Raw genomic sequence first — 19,592 nt, 5'->3', positions numbered from 1 at the left:
CAGTCAAGTAACTATTTGCTACGCCCATCATAAATTATTTGGGCAAAGTGGTAATTTTCTCCTGTTCTAGGTCCTACTTGCTTAATGTTTCAATCAGATCGCTTATTACAAAAATTCACCGATCTAAACTCTGTATTTATATGTATATTTCGGATTTACTTTTGCACGCAATCCTTTACCAAAATTAGTCGGAAACCTTAAAATGTCCTTGGTAATAAAACAGCCGTTCACGCAAGTAAACTACTCTCGTTAATCGTACCGAAGTCAACACTGTTTCTCTGTTCCGTGTAGAACAAAATATCGCGACAAAACATACGGCAAACGCTACAATTACTGCTCGAGTAGCTCTATGGCCGACTGCTTTCACACGTTCTCAGCCTGAGCAACGGTACAAGACCGGCTGATCTGGTAAAGTGACACAAAAGATCGTGAAACATATGGCACAATACGATCGTCACCTGTGCCCCCTGGTTAAAAGTATGGAACTTCCACCTGACTCATCAGCGTGCGACCTCCTTTCAGCCATTAAATGATTTTTCAGATTCATTAAACTCCGTCCTGTCCCAATATTTGTTCACTATCTTATGAAATGTATCCGGATAGCGTTATGCAGTGCGGAATTCAACAGCAGATGTCATGAGAGGCGGACCCGCTAGCAGCAGAGAAGCGGTAACAGCAGAATGATGATGAATGATTAAGACCCATACTCCTTGACAGAGTGTAGGGGACGATGCGTGAGACCCGCACCGCTGAACTAGGCAAGGTCCTAGTGGAGGTGGTTTGCCATTGCCTTCCTCCGCCCGTAATGGGGACGAATGATGATGACACAACAACAACCAGTCATCTCGAGGCAGGTGAAAATCCCTAACCCCGCCGGGAATCGAAACCGGGACCCCGTGCTCGGGAAGCGAGAACGCTACTGCGAGACCACGGACTTCGGACAACACCAGAATTAAAAAAAAAAAAAAAAAAAAAAAAAAAAAAAAAGTTCAAATGGCTCTGAGCACTATGGGACTTAACATTTGACGTCATCAGTTCCCTAGAACTTAGAACTACTTAAACCCAACTAACGTAGGGACATCACACACATCCATGCCCGCGGCAGGATTCGAACCGGCGACCGTAGCGATCGCGCGGTTTCAGACTGAAGCGCCTAGAACCGCTCGGCCACAACGGCCGGCAACAGCAGAATAGGTCGGTCAGGGAAGCTCAGTGACTTTGAACGTGGACTAGTCAATGGATGTCAACTCAGCAACAAATCCACCATGGCCACTTTCCTAAAAAAAAAAAACTGCCAAAGTCGACTGTTTGAGAAGGAATAACCACACCTAAACCAACATCAGGCAGACCTCACGTATTGATGAAGAGGACCAGTCGGGCATTGCGAAGGGTGGTTGTGAACTATCGTATGAAATCAGCAAAAGAAATCACTTGTGAGTTACAAAGTGCTGCCAACAGTATAGCTAGCAGAAGACTGTGTGTGGCGATTTCGATAGAAAGAGGTACAATGGTCGAGTGACTCCTCATAAACCACACATTTCTGTAGTCGTTGCTAAGCAACGCTTCAAGTGAAGTAAAAAGCCACTCCGCTGGACAGTGAATGTCTGGAAACGAGTCATCTAGAACAGTGAATCACGCTAAACCCTGTGGCAATTGATGGAAGGATTTGGATGTGGTGAATGACTGGAGAATGCTCCCTGCCGTCATGTGAATCGACAACAATGAAGTAAAGAGGAAGTGATGTTAGTGAGTAAGGGTGTTTCTCGTGGTTTGGGTGTGGTCCCCTACTGTGCGTCAGAAAATGCTAAACGTGGAAGGATATAAACACCTTTTGCAGTACTGTGTACTGCACAGGAAAAGTTTTGAGAGGACTATTGTTTGTACCAGGATGACAATGCACCCCGTCATAAAGTAGCATCGGTTTGTGAACAATAACATTCTTGGCAGCCACGGTGGCCGAACGGTTCTAGGCGCTTCAGTCCGGAACCGCGCGACTGCTGCGGTCGCAGGTTCGAATCCTGCCTCGGGCATGGATGTGTGTGATGTCCTTAGGTTAGTTAGGTTTAAGTAGTTCTAAGTTCTAGGGGACTGATTACCTCAGATGTTAATTCCCATAGTACTCAGAGCCATTTGAACCAATAACATTCTTGAAATGGACAGGCCTGCTCAGTGTCCCGACCTGAATCCCTGCATCTTTTGGTTGAGTTACAAGGTCAACTTCACTCCAGCCCCCAGTGTCTGACATTAGTACCGTCTCTGGTTTCAGCTCTTGAGGAAGAATGCGCTGCCGTTCCTCCACAGACATTCAGACACTGATAGTGTCCCCGGCAGAGTTGAAGCCGTCATAATGGAGAAAAGTGGACACACCCTATATTAATACTTTTTCATCAGATAGCATATTTCTGCATGAACATTAAACAACGCCTTCGACAATATACGTTTTATATTAACTTTGTTATCTCTCACCATTATCCCCTCAGGCGTTCCATTCAATCCCCAATCAACTAATGCTTCATGCGTGACCCCACCCTTCCCAAATTTTGCGTTCTCGTTGTGACAAATGTCCACAGAGTTCAATAAATTTTTTCTGGGTTTGAGACCGCATTGTCAATATATACAAAACTACCGACGTTCTGGTCCCTGTTGCAAGGTACCTTCTTCAGGAGGTTTCTGTTTACAACAATGGCCGCGGAGGCCTACGTTGCAAGGCACTTTCTTCAGTGTGTTTCTGTTTACAACAATGGCCTCGGAGGCCTACGTTTATACGTCCACAGAGTTCTTCGTTCAGCTATTTCCATAAATATGCCATTCCCTACAGTACCTGATGAACACCAGGTTTTTTTGTAAACAGCCTTAGGCTATGCTCAATTTCTAAAATTTTAGGTGCCGGAACGCACATTTTCAACCATATAAACCACCCTCCCCAGTCATGAAAATCAAGAGCTTCTATATTTCAAAACTTGTGATGAAACTTACAATGAGAAATCATTATTTACACAACGCTGTTCCGAAATTCAGGTTTTCAACACATTATTTATTATAATAGAAACAGTAAAACCACAATATTTAACATAAACAACAGTTGCTATCCTCTGTCCCTGAAACAGAATGGTCGATGAGACGTGCTCCGAATGGTAGCGACTTTTAACGACCAGGACTTAGGGGCCGGCGGCCGTCTTACCGCGCCCTTAATACAGCTGCTGGTCTACTGGGGGTTCGTAACACACTAATGTCTGTAGGTCACAAATCAGTAATCAGGCCGGTACATGTGCGACCCGAAGTGCCGCCCGACCACGTCGGTATTGGCTCTTGAACAAAATGTATGACGACCGCTGGTCTAGGCTATGACTTTTGGAAGACCATTAAATCGCTTTGACTCGCGACGGAACTTCTGTCGGCATCCGCAAAATTCAAGGTCGCTTTAAGCCCATCTACATCTACATTTGTACTCCGCAAGCCACCCAACGGTGTGTGGCGGAGGGCACTTTACGTCCCACTGTCATTACCTCCCTTTTCTGTTCCAGTCGCGTATGGTTCGCGGGAAAGCCTCCGTGCGCGCTCGAATCTCTCTAATTTTACATTCGTCATCTCCTCGCGAAGTATAAGAAGGGGGAAGCAATATATTCGATACCTCACCCAGAAGCGCACCCTCTCGAAACCTGGACATCAAGCTACACCGCGATGCAGAGCCCCTCTCTTGCAGAGTCTGTCAACTGAGTTTGCTAATCTCCGTAACGCTGTCACGCTTACCAAATAACCCTGTGACGAAACGCGCCGCTCTTCTTTGGATATTCTCTATCTCCTCTGTCAACCCGACCTGGTACGGATCCCACACTGATGAGCAATACTCAAGTATAGGTCGAATGAGTGTTTTGTAAGCCACCTCCTTTGTTGATGCACTACATTTTCTAAGGACTCTCCCAATGAATCTCAACCTGGCACCCGCCTTACCAACAATTAATTTTTATATGATCATTCCACTTCAAATCGTTCCGTACGCATACTCCCAGATATTTTACAGAAGTAACTGCTACCAGTGTTTGTTCCGCTATCATATAATCATACAATAAAGGATCCTTCTTTCTATGTATTCGCAATACATTACATTTGTCTATGTTAAGGGTCGGTTGCCACTCCCTGCACCAAGTGCCTATCCGCTGCAGATCTTGCTGCATTTCGCTGCAATTTTCTAATGCTGCAACTTCTCTGTATACTACAGCATCATCCGCGAAAAACCGCATGGAACGTCCGACACTACTAGGTCATATATATATATATATTTTGTGAAAAGCAATAGTCCCATAACACTGCCCTGAGGCATTAACGACGGAAAAAAGGTCGACTTCTCAGTATGCGAGTTGGTCTAATTAGTTAAAAAAAAATCTCTCGGAGACAATCCGTGGCCTTGGGTGATGTAGCAGCTCGAGCCAGGGGAGCGTTGAGAGCCGCATTGTGTGAAGCAGACTGCCGCAGTGGGCGCGAGCAGACTGCCTGCTGCGCCCGAGACCTCGTTTCTACCGCAGTGCAACAGTTGCCTCACGCGATACGCGCTGGCCGATAAAACGTTAAAAGTTTAGCTCTGAAATGCAACAAAATAAGACAAAACAGCTCCTACTTCGCTGATAATGCCGCGCAACGGAAACATGCAAACAGCTACTGAAACCAAAGGCCTCTAACTGCAGACCATACCCCTCGAAATGTTATAAGCAAATTTCCCCCTATGCGTTCAGCTTAGTGTACCGGTCTCTAGAAGCAATGTATAGGAGAGCAGTGGCACGTTTCCAGAATGAGATTTTCACTTTGCAGCGGAGTGTGCGCTGATATGAAACTTCCTGGCAGATTAAAACTGTGTGCCGGACCGAGACTCGAACTCGGGACCTTTGCCTTACGCGGGCAAGTGCTCTACCATCTGAGCTACCCAAGCACGACTCACGACCCGTCCTCACTGTCTTACTTCTACCAGTACTGGCAGGAAGTATCATATCAGCGCACACTCTGCTGCAGAGTGAAAATCTCGTTCTGGAAACATCCCTCAGGCTGTGGCTAAGCCATGTCTCCGCAATATCCTTTCTTTCAGGAGTGCTATTTCTGCAGGGTTCGCAGGAGAGCTTCTGTAAAGTTTGGAAGGTAGGAGACGAGGTACTGGCAGAAGTAAGGCTGTGAGGACGGGTCGTGAGTCGTGCATGGGTAGCTCAGTTGGTAGAGCACTTGCCCGCGAAAGGCAAAGGTCCCGAGTTCGAGTCTCGGTTCGGCACACAGTTTTAATCTACCAGGAAGTTTCAGTGGTACATGTTAATACACATCTACAGGAAATGACGTTCATTCTTTTGTGTGTGAGGTACTAGCTAGCAGGGCTAAACGATATTTTGAGGGTAGCAGGTATTTTCGTTGATTTGATAGTGTGGATCATGCAATAGTTTTACGTTAGCTGGATACTACGGAAAAAGCTACACAATAGTTCACTATCTGAAAAGTAGGAAGCACAAGGTCGTCCCCCTGAGTCAACAAGCGAGGATGAGATTAGAATCTGACTGGGGTCATGCAATGTGGACGTGCTACACGGTTCTGTTTTGGTTACATTGCTTTCCTTGATGTATATCAATGATCTGCCACTAACTATGAAAAAATACTCAAAAAATTCTCTCTTTGTATGTAACACAAGTGTCACTGTGAAAGACGTGCGTCGTAATAAAAATGATGTAGCTGATGGATCAGAAACATCAGTGCGTGGCTTTCACGGCTGAGATTAACGCTTAACGTTTTCTGACATGGACATCTTCTAAAAGTGGAATTTTATGGTCCCAATGTGGACTAACACTCGCCACTTCGAAGGCTACCGATAGCGCCGCCACCTATTGGAATTTCATAAAACTATAGGGCATGAAGCGGGAATATTCCACGATATCCCTCAAAAAAATAACGCATTTTGTCAACCGGAATTGACCGAGAAAAAATGTGTTGGATTACTTATTGAACGCTCCTCGTAGATTCATGTAGTAAAACGTGGCAACGTTTTGGCCACTGTAGCGAGTGGCTTTTATCAGGGTGTGTCACATAAGAAACCAAGATGATTTTATGGAAAATTACAATTCGATGAAGGATTATTTCAAGTTATATCCGTGAAAAATTTTCGCCAAGCGATGTCAAGTAATTATTAAGGCAATGGGCACTTATTCGATGAGACTCAAATCCCCGTTCAGTCCTCCAGATATGCAATTGTTTCTCCAAAAGCCATAAACGCTTGTGCCAGAATGTTCATACGAAATGGACTGGCCGGTTATGTGCCTCTTCCTTTTTCTATCCCAGATTGTCGTCGTAGCTAAAATTCAGCTACAGAAACGCGTAAGCAGACGTATATTTAAGAGAACATTTGTTGTATCTCATACCAGTTTCTCTTACAGAATTTAATGATTGTCTTAATTTACAGCAAAATATTTGCAGCAATCTTGCGTTCATTATATATTCCGTTGAAGATTAAGTCCGTAAATAATGTTACCAAAACTCGCAGTCCTTCGAAAAGGCTGTGTATATCTGTGCTGTTAGAAAACTATCCTTAAGTGTTCAGTTGTAAATGTCAGCAGAAATCTACTGTCGGTTATGGTGGCGGCGCAATATTTTGACAAACACACACATCAGGGAGCACCTGATAATGACGATTTGTTTGTGGAAATGTAACAAGAGGACATTTCACTTCCAGAATATTCAAAGGGAGATTGTGAATCACCAGAATTTGCAATCAAGATTTGTCACGTTGCATCAAAGGCGGACACTTACAAAAATGACAAGCAATAGGACCCCGTAAACTGATAGTGCACCTAACCGCCTCAGTACAGTTTTAATCTTTCAAAACCTGTCTCCAAACCTGTCTATTGTTGCTCACTCACGTCTTCGATATCATTGCTGTCAATGAGCTACAGGAATAACTCAGAGTTTATGAAAATGTGTCCCACATTTTTCATCTGTGTCATTATCATCATCAGTAGATCAGTCGAGTATGATTGATTCAAGAACTTCGTCGCGGCCTTAATATAAAAGCCTTTCAAGTATTCACTTGAAGAAAGTGAAGGAAAACTGGGAAAATAGAAAACACTGTGGCCGAAACGAAAGCTGGCCGAAAACAGACTACCTTTTATTGTCCAGTAGTGAACGCGCGGTCCTAGTGGATCAACGTTGTTATGTCACAAACTGCAAAGAAGCAGCATCTCTAAATTAAGTGTTCAAGACACTGGACACTGTTGAGAATTTTTGTAGACGATAAAAGCATGTGCAAAGTTTTTGCCCCGCGCACTAGACTCACGAACAAAAATGGCGCGTGGACTCCTGCCGAGACTTAATTGAAATGGGAAAACGCGGGCTATTCTTTTGTGGTAAAAATAATCATGGGTGATGAAGCTTCGTATTATCAACACGATCCTATCACAGAACGAAAAATGTTGAAATTCACATGAAGGGTTAATGGTTTGACGACACAGCCGACATTCAGACCAGTGTTACGCGCGAATTGCATAGCATACCAAAGAAAAACTTCCTGATAGTTTCAGTGATTGTATGAACGCTGTTTGCCTTGTAATTAAGTAGAAGGGGACTGTGCACAACACCTGGAGCATTAAAACCACGATCTTAACGTTTCTCTGTTTTTTATTAATACAGTCTAGAAATTTTTTGACTTGGGGGGGGGGGGGATAATGAATTTCTAACAGAGGGCTGATTTTGAGGTGCTAATATATACTGAACTTCAATGTGTGTGTGTGTGTGTGTGTGTGTGTGTGTGTGTGGAGGGGGGTGTTAGGTAACAAAGAGAACGGGGAGTGCTCGGAACCCTCATTGCTGCTTACCTAAGTACCTTCTACAAAGTCACTTCACCGGAAACTTATTTCCCACTATGACCCATAAGATGGCTCGGTGGTTAAGACACTGGACGTGCATTGCGTCAGGTCAATCATATTTACGTTTTCCCTAAATCATTTCTAAGTACTAAGGGAGGGTTGCTTGGAAAAGACTGCAGGTGGTTTCTTGCCTCTTTTTGTGCAGTACGAGCTTGTACCTCATCACTTACAGTTTCATCGTGTACATGACGCTATATCATGATCTTCCTTCCTTCCCTCCTTGCTTCTTTATATTTCGACGCTCGGCGGTTCTACACAATAATCACTTTACGTAAGTTCCATTCCTCGTGTGTCCGAACATCACTTTGTTGTTCAGTAAGTTACAGTCTTGATTTTAACTTTTCAGTCGAATTATTTCACTTCTCTTATTTCTTCCCGTCCTACTTATTTCAGACCATCTCTCTGTGAAGGAGCATTTAAATCTACGAAGAAAGCCCCGCCAGTTTGCTACCTTTTATCCGAAGTGTTATTTCAGAGTCCTTAACGTGTTCATATTTTGAATTGGGAAATGACACGGCCTGCCACAGTGATACACTAGACTCATATCTGCAAGGAGACTGTACAAAAATCATGCCCGTTCATACGGATTTCATTTTTGTAAGCTTTCTCTAAACTCTACAAGTTAATTATGGGACGTTTCCTTCACTCACGCCTGGGCGCATTCTCGGTACGTCTTCATCCAACAGTCTGGTGCTCTTCCTTTACATGAAACTGGTTGTTGTTGTTGTTGTTGTTGTTGTTGTGTTACGTCCGAAGACTGGTTTCAAGCAGCAGTAGAGCTACATGCCTCAGGGAATATAATGCCTGTAGTTTACTCCTGCTTTCAGCCTTCTGCAGTAACAGCCTAACACGGCCACTGTTAATGTTACACGGCCGGATCAGTCAGCCATCCACACTGTTGTCCTTGGAGCTATTGAAGAGGCCACGCAAGGTACACTATCACGAGAAAATACATCGTTCGTGGGGGAGGATATGAAATTTAACAGTATATATATATATATATATATATATATATATATATATATATATATATAAAGTTCGGAACTGCCGGTCTGCGATAGCCTAAGGTAATTGTAAAAGTTATTAGGGCGAGAGTTGGTGTGACAGCGGGACACTCACCACGTCTTTAAAAAGGCAAGTAGTTGGAGTAACAATTTTGCTGCTCTGAAGAAGTTATATTCTAAATATCCTGTAGAAGTTGGGGTCACCTGAGACGGGGCACTAGCTTGGATAGTGTGTTGAAAGACTTGTGCAGGACGTCGTTTTCAGTGATACGGAAGCCATGAAGAACGCAAACCCGTAAAGCAACGTGGGGTTTGAAGCAGAGTCAAACGTGTTAGGAGCTGCGGCGCCTCCATCGGTAAGTTCTTAGAAGTCTCGACCATTCCACTATGTTACTGCATAACTAAATGCATTTTTTATTTTGTTTATTTATAAGGTCCCTTGGGACACGGAGCCAAAGGTAGTTGTTAACGGAACGAGTCCGTACATATTTTACAATGAATCGAGTTGAAAATTTATAAACAAAGGAATTAAATAATTGCTAAAATGCGAAAAAATGAGCCAATACACAAACAAGTAACACATTAAAGAGAAAATTTCTCAACTGCTGTGGGGAAGACTTGTTCACTGATGGCCGGGAGGCTCCATCCAGGGAAGTTCGGCCGCAGAGTTGCAAGTCTTATTTCAGGTGACGCTACATTGGGTGACTTGCGTGCCGGTGATGAGATGATGACAAGACTACACAACACCCAGTCCACGAGCGGAGAGAATCTCCAAACCGGCCGGAAATCGAACCCGGGACCTCTTCGTGGTAGGCAAATACATTACCAGTCAGCTAAGCCGGCGGGTATGTGCAGGATAAAGGTGTGTGCTACGAGGAAACGTCCCAACTTGGATAAGAATACTTGAGACTTGCTGAATAGCGCACAACTGCTTTTACAAATGTCCACTAAATGAATGTTGGCGTTTCTTCTGAATGTGTCCTTATTGCCATCAACATATCGTATGATGAAGCATATATAAGGGATGTCAGAGTTGGGATTCCGAGATGCGTGAACAAGGACCTACAAGTTCGCGAACTAACATCGCAGATCCATCTGACCAGCCTTTTCAGGGCTGCGAACATTCTTGATGAATGCACAGTGTTTCCCCAAAATATACCACAATACCAGGTAATAGACAGAAAGTAATCAATCCTTTGCGTTTTAGTGTCAGAGACACGAGAGAATTTCTGGTCATGTAGGAATATGGGGCAATGAACAGGCCGATCGGGCTGCCAAGGAGGCCTGCAGAGAGCAGGATGTGGTCCAGTGTCCTATTCCCTTGCAGCCTGTCATTTCTGCACTCCACAAGAAGTGCATGGAGTTGTGGGAAGAAGAATGGCTGGCGGTGACGGCCAATAAATTGCGGTTGGTGAAGTCAACAACTCGGCCATGGCGTTCCTCCTTGTCGGGGAATGAAGACTCCTACGCCATCTGTTGGTGTTCTGTAAAGTCTGTACATTGTGCTGCCCTCTGCAGCGGATATATTTCTACGATAACTGTAAAATGGACGTGTGAGAATAAAGGTGTGTGTGAGCAGAAGTTTTACTGTGTCCTTGATTTCACTAGTGTGTAGCAACACTCCTGCCGGTTGCTCAGGCGGGAGGAAGTGACCCTCACGCGTCTTCGGATTGGGCACTGTCCTCTCACACATAGCTTTCTATTACGGCGGGAGGATCCCCCGTTTTGCGATGCTTGTGGTGTGCACATTCTGTCCGCCACATTTTAACAGACTGCATTTTATACCGTGATGCAAGGGCAGAAGCACAAGTTGGTGGGGATCTCCCTGTGTTTTAGCTAATGATGAGACGTGTGTGTCTAGGGTTTTAAAGTTTTGTGATGTGTCTGGACTCTGACCTAAACTTTTAGGCTGCAGGTTTTAGTGTATTGCAAAGTGGCTGGCTCCTCCCTTTTTTCCTTGCGGTCAGCCAGCCACTTCCATCTGCTATATTGTTTTAGCTCCATCTACCACTTTCTTCCTGTGTTGTCCATGTTTTACTGCTGGCGGCATGCTTCGTCCCACGCTTCGGGGTGGGTAGGCACATATTTTTCCGAGCTTGGTACCTGTGTTTTACGTTCTGTTTTATCTTACTGTTCTGATTCTTTTCGTGACACCCGTCTCAATCTGTTACTGAGCGGGCGCTGAAGACCTTGCCGTCGTGCGCCCATACAACCCTCTCCATCATCATCAATTCTTTTAAGACAGCATCATCTACTCTCTGCACAACATCTTGAGCGTGACACTTCTAATTGCCGCGCCGGATTAGCCGAGCGGTCTTGGGCGCTGCAGTCAGGGACTGTGCGGCTGGTCCCAGCGGAGGTTCGAGTCCTCCCTCGGGCATGGATGTGTGTGTTTGTCCATAGGGTAATTTAGGTTAAGTATTGTGTAAGCTTAGGGACTGATGACCTTAGCAGTTAAGTCCCATAAGATTTCACACACACACACACACACACACACACACACACACTTCTAATTACCTTGACTCCTAAAAGAATTTAGAATGGCCAGTGTGATGGAGGTGCGTTCCAAGCAGAGAGCTGTCATGGAGTTTCCTTTGGCAGAAAATCGGAGCATCCCAAATACTGATTGCCGCTTTCAGAATTCCTGTCATCATCACAAGAGGCTCGCGCAAACCCGTTCGATCTCCGACGTGCCGGCAGGCAGAACGCAGCTGTGACTCCTGCAAGAAACGACTTCAGCGTGTTCGTCGCCACAAAAATACAAACGAACTTCTCCTTTCCTGTGGGAACGCAGGACCTCACAACAGTCTGCGCACTTAAGAGGATCTCACAAATCTTCATTGCACTGTTGTTCCTCATCCACCCTACAACATCTTCCGACATCCATATGTTTGGCCCTATGGGCGTTGCACTGCGCGTGAAGCAGTGCGTGGATGATGGGGAGGTTATTGAGGCAGCAAGACGTTGGCTCCGACGGCGACCAGTGGGGTGTTATCATGCGCGCGTACAGGTCCTACCACTAAGGTGGGTAAGGCCGTTGCACTGAACGGAGATTATGTTCAAAAATAGTCTTTTTTTGTAGCCGAAAGAGTGGTGAATAATGTAGTGTATTGCAATCCTGAATAAAACGAACTTGCTTTCAGAAAAAAAGTGCTGCTTTAGTTACTGAACGACCCTGATGTTTATAAACAGGAAGAAATTTATTGGAAATTCACTCCGGCCACGAAAACTTAGATAGCTTTCTATGTTTGAAGAGTAAATCCGGTCCATGCAAAACCAAAGAGTTCGCTGACATATCGAGCTCAAACAACCTGTTTATTTCGTTAACCACAATCGATGTGTTTGGAAAGCCTGAACTGTGTTGCTAACGATTTAAATAATGAAACACTCCATCACTTTCGTTTTCTCTGTGCATGACAATTCGTTTCAGGAATATATTCCCATTTGCATCTGCAAATACAGTGAAGAGACAAAGAAACTGGTACACCTGGCTAACACCGTGTAGGGCCCCCGCGAGCACGGAGAAGTGCCGCAACACGACGTGGCATGGACTTGACTAACGTCTGAAGTAGTGCTGGAGGGAATTGACACCATGAATCCTTCAGGGCTGTCCATAAATCTGCAAGAGTACGTGGAGTTGGAGATCTCTCTTGAACAGCACGTTGCATGGAATCCCAGATATACTCAGTATTCTTGTCTCGGGAGTTTGGGGGCCAGCAGAAGTGTCTAAACTCAGAAAAGTGTTCCTGGAGCCACTCTGTAGCAATTCTGGGCGTATGGGGTGTCGCATTATCTTGCTGGAATTGCCCAAGTCCGTCGGAATGCACAATGGACATGAATGAATGCTGGTGATCAGACAGGATGCTTACGTACGTATCACCTATCAGATTCGTATCTAGACGTATCAGGGGTTCCATGTCACTACAACTGCACACGCCCCTCACCATTACAGAGTCTCCATCAGCTTGAACAGTCCCCTGATGACATGCAGGATCTATGGATTACTCAGGTTATCTCCATACCCATACATGTCCATCCGCTCGAGCAGACTCGTGCGACCAGGCAACATATTTTCAGTCATCAACAGTCCAATGTCTGTGTTGACGGGCCCAGGTGAGGAGTGAAGCTTTGTGTCGTGCAGTCAGAATGGTTCGCATACTGACACTTGTTGATGGCCCAACACTGAAATCTGCAGCAATTTGCGGAAGGGTTGCACTTCTGTCACGTTGAACGATTCTCTTCAGTCGTCGTTGATCCCGTTCTTGCAGGATCTTTTTGCAGCCGCACCGATGTCGGAGATTTAATGCTTCCGGATTCCTGATATTCACGGTACACTAGTGAAATGGTCGTACAGTAAAATCACCTCTTCATCGCTACCTCGGAGGTGCTGTATCCCATCGGTAGTGCGCCGACTATAACATCACCTTCAAACTCACTTGAATCTTGATAACCTGCCATCATAGCAACAGTAATCGATCTAGCAACTGCGCCAGACACTTGTCGTCTTATGTACGCGTTGCCGATCGCAGTACCGTGTTCTGCCTGTTTACACATTTCTGAATACGCATGCCTATATCTGTCTCTAGCGCTTTAGTGTACTTACACTGGTATTGTGAAGTCTGCGTGTGTAGTGTTCTGCTTCTGCGCTCCTGCGGTCTTCTTTTTATAGTTTCATTGCGCAGAAAATCGCACACACGTAAACCATCAGCCACACGGTTTGTTTAAGCGATTTCAGGTGACTGACAAATGCACATGCAAAAACAGTAAGTTCTTCAAATTATGACCTAAATACTATTCAAATGGTTCAAATGGCTCTGAGCACTATGCGACTTTACATCTGAGGTCATCAGGATTCGAACCTGCGACCGTAGCGATAAATACTATTAAGAGACGTACAGACACCTTGACAACAAGAGTTAATGTTACACGTAACTGTGAACAAATTTCATTACATCAGAACCTGTTATACATTTTTTAAATTGCTGGTGGTTGATGGCGAAAGTACGCGTATGACGTAAATGTGTAATGGAAAGCAGTTCGACAGTGGGTGTATTTTCTTCTTTTGTTATTGCCGATGACGAGGGGTCCAGTTCAAATAAGGGAAAAAAAGCGGGCCGAAAATTTGGAGCACGAAGAGAGACTTCGGAGTGGCGGCCGGCGGACAGCTGACAGTGGCTGGGCTGGGCTGGCGGGCGGCGCCTTTCACCGGCCACGTAACGCCTCAGCTGGCTTTCCGTTGTGTAACGGCTTTCTGCCGGGCGTCCACCGGCTGGCGCCGTTGCACGGCCGCCCGGGGCTTCCACCAATCCACACACGGATTCGGTGAAAGCGAGGGTGAAGACGAACAAGGGCAAAAATGAGGCACGAGGGGGATGAAGCACAACGGAAGATCTGAAGCAGGATATTAGTCCGCTGACGCAACGGTGGAAAACCGGCAGGAAGCTGAAAACCGAATGTTCGTCGACACCTAGTTTATCTGAGCAGCTCACACGGAACCATCCACGCTTCCGTGTGGACTGAATGATGGACACAAGAAGTACCGTAATGTAAGACGATGAATTCCATCTCCATCGCCTTCCTTCTATTCGAATACGATTAATTCCAGTTTCTTAGCTTAAAGCGACTATGAAAATCGTGTAAAATCAGGTTAATGTGAGAGACAGGCCGACGAGCGGAATTACAACGCCTCAGACAGGTGAGATACATCAAAGACTGGAAGACTATTGTAAGAGAAATGAGATTGCGAAATGATGCAGAGGTGTTAATCACACTTTGTATTGGCGGTGATGGATTGATATAAAAGAAAGAAATTAGTTTTGAATACATTATAGGAGTGACAGTGATCAATGTGTTACAAATATTTACTATTAAAAACAGTCTTGATCACGATTTATTTATTAAGGTGACCGGTTTCGACCACTACTGTGGTCATCTTCAGATCATTAAGTAGGAACCTCTTTCTGCTGGAGAATCACTACTCGCAGTAGTTATATGGTACACGTATGTTTTTTTCTAGCTAAATGAAAACTAGAAGTACAATTAGTGATGGCACACCTGGTTTCGCTGATGTAAACCTTACATCTTCTGAAATACTTAGACTTTAAATAATGGAAACGGTGCCGCTGTATCTACGGTAACGCTGTAATGCCGTAATGTGGGTTACCTACACTCTCCAGAAGCCTGCTGTAAACAGTCCTTGCTTTGCGCTTTACGGCAGAAACTGTGGCGCAGTTGCCACCCTTTGAAGGATGAAGCTCAGAACAATGAAAACAAGTCTGCCGTCACTAACTGTACCTGCAGTTTTCACTTCCGTAGAAGAAACATACATGTGCCATTTAAAAAAAATGTAACTTATGCTGCAAGTGATGTTTGTTTACGTTTATGGATTAGAATTCCTGCCCATTGTCTGAGCCCCTGACATAGGTACATCCCTGGACAATTGCAGTTTTCACATTTTGTTTCATTTCGGAAATCATGAGGTAGTACAGATAGGTAGGGCACCCAGTATACAGGGGAGTAGCCAAGAAGGCAGTGATAAAAATTCAAAGGTCTGAAAAGTCGTCAACAGGAGGATAATGACGATATGGAGAAGTCAACGAAAAGCGCCCCTACTTCATACATAATTAATGGTTTGCTAAGGCGAATCGATAAAAAAAGCCAACTTGGATCAAATAAGTGATGAAAGTAGACATCGACGTGAGGGAAGAAAGAAAGAGAAACAATTTTTGTGCTAAAGGAAGACAAATCTAGCAAGACAGTCCGGTAGAGGGTACAAGTCCAATTAATTTTCAACAATCTTCTGTAGCACAACATCTCAAACGTTCCGATTCTTCTCTCGTCCGGTTTGCCCTCAGTCCATGATTCACTACCACACAAGGTTGCGCTCGAAACGTACATTCACACAAATTTCTTCCATAATACCAGTAGACTTCTTTTGGTGAGAAATGCCCTCTTTGCCTCTGTCATAAAACGGTCTGCTGTTTATGTCCTCCCTACATAGTCTGCCATGGTTTGTTTTGCTTCCAACGTAGCACCATTCCTTGCCTTCGTCTACTTCAAGATCCCCAATTCTTATGTTACGTTCCTCGCTATTCTCATTTCTGCTACTTCTCATTACTTTCGTCTTTTTTTTCGGCTTACTCTTAATCTCTGTTCTGTACTTATTAGACTGTCAATTCCATTCAACACATTCTGCAATTCTTCTTCACTTTTACTGACGACAGCAATGTCATCAACGAAAGACTGCACGCCTACAGCACACCCTTTTTAATCCGAGCGCTTCGTTGTTGAACTTCCTATCTTACCTTATTGGTGTAGTACGACACTGAAAAACACAACGACAAAAATCGAGAATGTATTCCCTAAAGAAATGGAAGGTAACATCACACAAAGGCTGTCGTTATAAGCGACTGTACGAACAAGTGGACTGATAGTAAACAATCCGGATAGAGCGAGAAAGACTCGCGCACCGTGGGTTCCGTACAAACTTTATTATGTATACAGATATTTCACACATCACAGGAATCGAGAATCTCTACAATTTTTACCTGTTATCGATGTCGACACAGGCAAGATATAAGTGTACACATTCCTGAGAAAAAGAGGTCTTAACACAAGGACAGACAGTCGGATAACAAATGACAAATAAAATAAGTTTTTCGTGTAATGTCATTACAAATTAACAATTTTCGAATTTTTCTTTGCTTCTACTGTGAGACTCTGCTTCCTGCACAACATCATGAATTTAGGTCAAAGGGAAGTACCCTATACAGTTTGATGAGTGAGTTTGTATCAAAATACAAGTAAGTGTGTGTGTGTGTTTGTGTGTGTGTGTGTGTGTGTGTGTGTGTGTGTGTGTGTGTGTGTGTGTGTATTGCTAAGGGACCAAACTGCCGAGATCATCTGTCCCTAGACTTACACACTACTTAAACTAACTTATGCTAAGAGCAACACACACACACCCATGCCCGAGGGAGGACTCGAACCTCCGGCGGGAGGGGCCGCGCAGTCCGTGACAAAATGCCTGAAACCGCGCGGCCACTCCACGCGGCATCCAGTTACAGTGTGTTCGGAAATTTCCGTTACAAACTTGTAGGACTTGCGGAGGGAAGTGAGTAAATACTATTTTGAATAGAAATCCATGTCCAGAAACGTACCGTTTCCGTTCTATGACGGTTTCAGTTCGGATGTTTAATTCATCAACTTCTGCTCGAGGAATTGAATCAGGCGTGACGCATTACAGTTATTAGGTGACAATTCGAAAGGAAACTTAAAGAAACACCTATTTATATAGTTTACGCATAGTTTAATTTACGATACTTCTGTGGAGACAGAGGAAGATCTGCTGGCTAAAGTTCTGGCCGCTGCACTAGAAATTGAAGAGATACCAGGTGGGGTGGAGAGTGTATACGAGAACATGCTTCGTAGTTACAATGTCTGCAACTACGTTGGTGGTCGCCACATATAGCCGCTGTTGTAATGCATCAGTACTGTTCTATAAGTACAGTATGCTGCGTTCTTTTTTGTTTTGGAGTAATGTGCAAAGGTATTATTTAGGTGTTGATACAAACATATGAGCTTAAGTGATAAATGGATGTTTCGTTATGCTTTCTTTCGAATTGTTAATAATTGCACTGCTTCACGTCTAATTCAATTCCTCTAGCAGAAGTGGATGAGTTAACACCTCAACTGAAACCGTCGAAGAATGGAAACAGTACGTTTCCCGACATGAGTTCCTATTCAAAATATTATGTACTTATACCCCTCTGAAAGTCCTGTAAGTTTGCAACAGGAATTTTCGAACACCCCGTATATGACATAAATGGGCGTATCGTCTGACTGCATTGAGTTGGAAGTTTCTATTTTCTTTTTCTTTTTTTTTTACACCGCCAAGGGAACTTAAATCTTAATATATGAATAAATTTCAGACTGATATAGTTACCCTTTCCTGAGGCAGACAGACGTACAACAAAGTGATCCTATAACGGTTCCATTTTTATCGACTGGCGAACGGAACCTTGAAATGAATAGGCCAATGGCTTGGAGGGAAGGGAGGTACCAAGAGGTGAACAAGGGGTTGTTGTTGTTGTTGTTGTTGTTGTTGTTGTCTTCAGTCCTGAGATTGGTTTGATGCAGCTCTCCATGCTACTCTATCCTGTGCAAGCTTCATCTCCCATTACTTACTGCAACCTACATCCTTCTGAATCTGCTTAGTGTATTCATCTGTTGGTCTCCCTCTACGATTTTTACTCTCCACGCTGCCCTCAAATGCTAAATTTGCGATTCCTTCATGCCTCAAAACATGTCCAACCAACCGCTCCCTTCTTCGTGTCAAGTTGTGCCACAAATTTCTCTTCTCTCCAATTATATTCAATACCTCCTCATTAGTTATGTGGTCTACCCATCTAATCTTCAGCATTCTTCTGTACCACCACATTTCGAAAGCTTCTATTCTCTTCTTGTCCAAACTATTTATCGTCCATATTTTACTTCCATATATAGCTACACTCCATACAAATACTTTCAGAAACAACTTCCTGACACTTAAATCTATACTCGATGTTAACAAATTTCTCTTCTTCAGAAACGCTTTCCTTGCCATTACCAGTCTACGTTTTATATCCTCTCTACTTCGACCATCATCAGTTATTTTGCTCCCCAAATAGCAAAACTCCTTTACTACTTCAAGTGTCTCATTTTCTAATCTAATTCCCACAGCATCACCCGATTAAATTCGAATACATTCCATTATCCTCGTTTTGCTTTTGTCGATGTTCATCTTATATCCTCCTTTGAAGACACTGTCCATTCCGTTCAATTGCTCTTCGAAGTCCTTTGCTGTCTCTGACAGAATTACAATGTCATCGGCGAACCTCAAAGTCTTTACTTCTTCTCCATGAATTTTAATACCTACTCCGAATTTTTCTTTTGTTTCCTTTACTGCTTGGTCAATAAACAGATTGAATAACAGGGGGGAGAGGCTACAACCCTGTCTCACTCCCTTCCCAACCACTGCTTCCCTTTCATGCCCCTCGACTCTTAACTGCCATCTGGTTTCTGTATAAATTGTAAATAGCCTTCGCTCCCTGTATTTTACCCCTGCCACCTTTAGAATTTGAAAGAGAGTATTCCAGTCAACATTGTCAAAAGCTTTCTTTAAGTCTACAAATGCTAGAAACGTAGGTTTGCCTTTCCTTAATCTTTCTTCTAAGATAAGTCGTAAGGTCAGTATTGACTCACGTGTTCCAACATTTCTACGGAATCCAAACTGATGTTCGCCGAGGTCGGCTTCTACCAATTTTTACATTTGTCTGTAAAGAGTTCGCGTTAGTATTTTGCAGCTGTGACTTATTAAACTGATAGTTCGGTAATTTTCACATCTGTCAACACCTGCTTTCTTTGGGATTGGAATTATTATATTCTTCTTGAAGTCTGAGGTTACTTCACCTGTCTCATACATCTTCCTCACCACATGGTAGAGTTTTGTCAGGACTGGCTCTCTCAAGGCCGTCAGTAGGTCTAATGGAATGTTGTCTACTCCCGGGGACTTATTTCGACTGAGGTCTTTCAGTGCTCTGTCAAACTCTCCACGCAGTATCGTATCTCCCATTTCATCTTCATCTACATTCTCTTCCATTTACATAATGTTGTCCTCAAGTACATCGCCCGTTTATAGACCCTCTATATACTCCTTCCACCTTCC

This window comes from Schistocerca piceifrons, chromosome 3 (genome assembly GCF_021461385.2).
Source record: "Schistocerca piceifrons isolate TAMUIC-IGC-003096 chromosome 3, iqSchPice1.1, whole genome shotgun sequence".
NCBI lineage: Eukaryota > Metazoa > Arthropoda > Insecta > Orthoptera > Acrididae > Schistocerca > Schistocerca piceifrons.
The sequence above is the reverse complement of the archived record's forward strand: the minus strand, read 5'-3'. Positions refer to the sequence as shown.